The sequence below is a fragment of the Zeus faber genome (genome assembly GCF_960531495.2).
Source record: "Zeus faber genome assembly, chromosome: 22".
NCBI lineage: Eukaryota > Metazoa > Chordata > Actinopteri > Zeiformes > Zeidae > Zeus > Zeus faber.
In genome coordinates this window covers 17,442,379-17,447,852 of record NC_137209.1, presented here as the reverse complement: position 1 = coordinate 17,447,852, position 5,474 = coordinate 17,442,379, and the positions used below count along the sequence as shown (strand labels likewise).

Here is a 5,474-nt window from a genome sequence, read left to right as displayed (position 1 = left end):
CGAGAAGAGGAGAAACTAGGAAGAAAGCGGGAGAATGGATGTGGAGAAGAGGGTTTCCCTGGAGCCCAGGCACCGAGCGCCGGCCGACGTGAGTTAACGGAGCCGGAGGGAGGCGGAAAAAAAACACACGGCGGGGCCCGGCTAATACCTGGAACGCAGCGCGATGGACGTTTTCTTATAAATGTCGTCGTCGTCGTCGTTGTTGTTTTTTGGTCCTGCCGCGTGAATGGGCGGCCGCGAACCGGCGTTTATTTCCCGTCTTCACCCGAAAGGTTTTACTCCACCGCTCGTCGAGAACTTGTCAAACAAAACGTCGCTTTTCCGGGGCTGGGCCAAGCGCACGTGTGTGCGGAGTTTACAAACACGCTCTTCAGAAAGTGAAAAGGCCCGGATGTAGCGTGCACGTCCCAAAAATGTCTTAAATTCAGCTTTAATAGACCCCAAATGTTATCAGGCACGCGGAGTAATGAAACAGCCCATGTATCTATTGAACTGCGTAAGTTATTCTGCATCATAGGTTCTTAACCTTTATGTACCTGCTACGCTCAACCTGTTGAGGGTGGAACAACACGAATAACACGCGCCCATTTGAATCATGTGACCTGTAAACAGAGATCATTGAAGCTCCTTTAATTTGGACTTCCGCTCCCCCACACACAACAGTGTTTTGGGTCCACGTACCTAAACACTAGGGATGCACCGATGCGGATGTCCACGGGTTAGGATATTGTGCTCACGCCGCTATTTACAATGCTCCACCACCCAAACCTGGGTGCATATGCGTTGCGTTCCACAGTTCCCGGTTCGATCCCCGGCACCCCCTGGCAGCACGCCGACGTGCCCCCGAGCGAGACACTGAACCCGCAACTGCTGTCGACGAGCAGGTGTGCGCCCTGCAGCGTTGCCGCCGCCGTCCGTGTGTGAATGCGTGCGAGAACGGGTGAAGGGTGAGGCACGCATCGTAAAGCGCCATTTAAATTGCAGTCCATCTCCCATTTACCCCAAGCCCAGCGCCGTGCAGGTGAGGCCACGCGGGTCTGACCCCGCGGTTCTCCTGTCCAGGTGAAGGAGTTGCTCCTGGACAACCGCCGGAGCAACGTCGGGAAGACGAGGACGGGCTCGCAGAAGAGTTTGTCAACCCGGAGCTCCTCAGCCTCATCAACGTCTCCCTGTGTAGCGTATCAGATATACCCAAACTGGGAGAAGCCAAAAAGGTATGCAAATTAAACGCGGCCCAGAGCAGGTAGGCGATTAGCAAATCACCCGACCTTTTATTGTTCACTGTTCACCTCAGATTAAGGCATGTACATTACATACAGTACTGCGTGTTTACGTTGCACATGGCATGTTTTTCTTCAACTGCATTTGAAATAATAATAATCATAATAAAAATACAGATTTGGCCGTGTGATTTAAGGTATAACACCCAAACATGACACATTAATGTAGTGATGAAGTTAGTCTTTGTGCTGTACAATTTTCTCGTTGCTGAATATGTGAAACTTCTTGAAATTCGGCAGTCCTGATTCTGAACACTCACTTCAACACATGAAACCTGTGTTTGTTTTTGTCTGTTTATCTTTATACGTTATTAGTTATTGGTCAAGTGTGATTGAAATTCTGAACAAAATATCTTGAATATGAAATAGTGCTGTGCGATAAACATCGTACGGCGATAGTGAAATGACTATCGTGTATATACTGTATATTTGTATACCGGTTATTTCGCTATTAGGCAAATCAGCGGCAGAACTGCTTTACAGCAGAATTTTACATCACTGCTTTACGGTATCTGCACGTGGGAGTGAGTGTGAGCAGACATTGCACTTCGGGAAATTACTTTTTGGATGTATTATTACAACATTTGCCCGTCTGCTACCGCCCCGTGACAACATAAGGTGAGGGTGAACTACAGTTCACGTCTTCAATTTTGCAAATAACTCAGATTTTGATACGTGTGTTGCTTATCTTGGCTCTCCTGTGAATTTGAGAGCCTCGACAAGCACCTTCCCGTGCTGCGCTGCGTCACTAAGAGGTTTACCATGTGTTTTTATTTTTTTAATATATTAAAACATCCGCTGTGGCGACAAACGGAAGCAGCCGAAAGAGGAAGAATATAAACTATTAATTTCATATACAGAAAACGTGCCATATCGCGATATTGTTACCGAGATAGGAAACAACCTATATTGCGGTAGAAGATTTTGGCCATATTGCACATCCCTAATACCTAATATGAAAGCAAACATGAAATTTTTCCTAATTTTTCCAAGTATAATCTCTCTCCTTTGAAACCTTTTATCTTGGCGAAATGGTGGCCATGCAGTTTGAGCATGTTTAAGTTGAAAGTGCTTGAATGAGACGGAGAGTTACACAAGCAGCAATGCCAAATGTCCTTGAGGATTGTAACAGTTTGGTACTAAAAATATGGCACCTCTGTTGAGCATCCATTATGGGGAAGGTGTGTGTGTGGCGGGGGGAGTCCTAAATGCTCCTTTTATATAGTTTTTCAATATTTATTATTTCAATTCTGCTTTAATTCAGACAAGAATCAAATAAACTCACTCATTGTGCTTCGTATACAGTACTATTAAATACATACTGTACATGTCCCGATGTGGTTTACCCCTGACTTTCGCATATTGCTTTCATGCAAAGTACTGTAGAAATGAAATTATTTAGAAATTTGAGTGTGAGCTGTGCAAAGTATAAAATGTAAGTGCATATTATTAAGTTAATTATTAAATGTTGAGGTGCGTTTTCATGAGAAATAACCAAATGATGACGTTGTCCCTGTCAAAGTGGAGAACAGTGGCCGTGACTCGCTATTTTCGCTGTCACCATTTCTGTTTTTACCTCTGACAACTTGATTTGCCGTCCAGTGGCAGGATGACATAGATCAGGGTGAAGATGGTTTTGACCAACGTACGGAGTCACTCCCGACAGTGCCGGACACCGCTGTCAAGACCTTCCACATCAACAACAGCTAATACACCATGCACTGTCTAGACTTTAAAAGGTGCAGTGTGTAGAGTTTACAGAACAGCCTTGGCAGAAATAGCGCATCATATTTATAAGCATGTTTTAATTATTGTATAATCGTGTTTTCGTTACCTGAGAATGAGCCGTTTTTGTCTACATTGGGAGCAGGTACGCTTCCACGGAGGCCGCCGTGTTTCTACAGTAGCCCAAAACGGACACCCCAAACGCTGGCTCCAGAGAGGGCCTTTCAATGTCAGTACACGGGAGAATAATGGAAAATATTGTATATGTATTCAATTGTAAGTCGCTTTGGATAAAAGCGTCTGCTAAATGTAATGTAAATGTAAAAAAATAAAAGGTGTGCATTAGGAGGAGTGTCGCAATTTGTTCCCGCACAGATACCTTCACAGCTGGAACAGCGCCGACGCGCCCTCCTCGTCCGATCCACCACTCGCACCGACCTTCATTTTTCCCTCCCTATTTTAAAAGGAGCGGACACGTTTTCCTGCCTCTGCGTGTCAGAAGACTCTGCTGCTGTTTTGATCGCGTGAACCCATGGTCATATTTAACTTACTGTGGCGAATGACGTCAAAGCAATGTCGACTTTGCAGTGTTAAAAGAAGAGTGAGGTATCACTGGTGGGAAGCTGTACAGTATTGTGCAGGATGTTATTTTAATGCACTTTAGACTTATTTTCCATACTTTGTAAATGTACTTTTTTTTTTTTTTTTTAATAAATGTTTCAAACAAAGTTCTTAGAGAGGACCTTTTATTGCTTTTTTTCAAGAAGTTAATATAAGTCTCTGAGGTCCCCAAAACATGTTTTTTGCTGAAATGCAGCGCAGTTATGCATTAAAGCCATTGTGACGTGCCTCTAACCAGCCTCTTCCAAAACAGGCTGTTTGTGTCTGTAGATTGAAATGTAAATGAGCTGCCAGGCCCCTGGTTCTGTGAGACAATGGGGTTTGAGCTTTTCTTCTGGGTACAACGTAACCCGTAGTCCATAAAATTTCACTGATTTCGCCTCATCAGTCGACCGAAATCTGTTTCTGAACAAATTGGAGGCTGAAATTTGAAAGTTTGTTCCGACTTTCCTTGCCGACAACTCAAAGGGACACCACACGCAGGGATTTTTTGTTTGACGTAAAAGTCGGAAAATAAAATTACATAAATACATCTTCAATAAAAACACACTTTATTTGTTTTGGAGAACCGCACAGCTTGAATGACTTCGATTTCTATTGTCTGCAGTTTCTTCATGGACAGTTGGTATGAATTCCTCTTTCTTTTCAAAGATTTGTGCTGGTCCCTTGGGTCACGTCCACTGGAGCTCCAGCCGTGGATGGAGTTACTCAGAGGGTGCGGTTCTAATACCGCTGAAGGGCTGCAAATCTGAACGGCTTATTTCACCACGTTTTCTAAAAGAAGACGGCTCACGAAAAACTGACTGGGATGTCTTATTTCACAGTTTGTGATCGTCAAGAGACCCAAATGTATGTGCACAAGCATTGAAAGTGAGTTTTTCAGATTAGCTCCCCCTTAAAGTCCCTATAAAGTGAATTCAGTGATTTGTTTCTCCGCATCATACATGTCTGAAAGTAATGACTGAAAAAATGTGAGAAGACAACAATGTCAGACTGAATTGTGGAGTTACACCCTGAAACGGGTTCTCCAGATTTTCTGGGCGGTGCTAAATCGTGACGTGGAGCGGCACGCCTCTCCCCCAACACCATATAAACACCAGGTTGGAATCAGAGCATTGGGTTTGGTGCCGTGAGCTCTGGCTGCAACATTTAAACAAGGAAGTTTCTCCAATGGAAACGTCAATATCCTATTACACGGTCAACGTGATTGGCCATGGCACGCCCCCAGCGTTTCAGAACAGAGGGAACTGACCTTTTCCACGATTTAAAAATGTTATATATTTGGCTATTTTTTTTAATAGTTCAATTCGGCTGGGTGGTTAACACATTTTTCTGTGGTATGGATGATGCTGCAGGGAGTTTAATGGTATTAGGAGAACCAGCAGTCGAGGACTATAGAGCTCCGGTAGTTGCTGTCACACAAACAACAGCATTTTGTAATCAACTTCATCCGGGCATGAAGTCTTGATACTAGAATGGATTATAAGTACACCTGAATTTTATCCATTCCAACGGAAGGGGAGGCCGTGTATCTGAAGCTCACCGATCAATCAAGCGATCTGGGTGGGTTAAATAGCCAAGTGGCAAGAAGAACCGGATGGCACCACAGCTTTGTGTGTTTTTTTTTGTTTTTTTTGGCTGTATTAGTTATGGGCGGAGGTCCGGGGTCATGTTTTCGCGGCTTCCTTTTGAAGGTTCGATTTTTAATTTGTTTTGCAGTTCAAGAGAGTCACTGGGTCCGATTGGCCCTGTGCCTCTACTGCACTGGTTGGACTGGTTTTACAAGAGAGAGCATTTATTTTTTTAAATTTGGCAAGAAGAGAGAAGAAAATGTGAGTCAATCTTCAG

At 44.0% G+C, this 5,474-nt stretch overlaps 1 long non-coding RNA gene across 2 annotated transcripts; it reads left to right on the top strand.

The window, feature by feature from the left end:
- Positions 1-3,656, top strand: LOC307247166. 2 transcript variants are annotated; one of them, XR_013844726.1, is made up of 4 exons: positions 1-88; positions 1,007-1,214; positions 2,883-3,019; positions 3,151-3,656. It is a non-coding gene; the product is annotated as an uncharacterized lncRNA (long non-coding RNA). The 2 variants fall into 2 exon arrangements; XR_013844727.1 differs by having other exon boundaries at positions 2,883-3,656.
- The last annotated feature ends 1,818 nt before the right edge of the window (positions 3,657-5,474 follow it).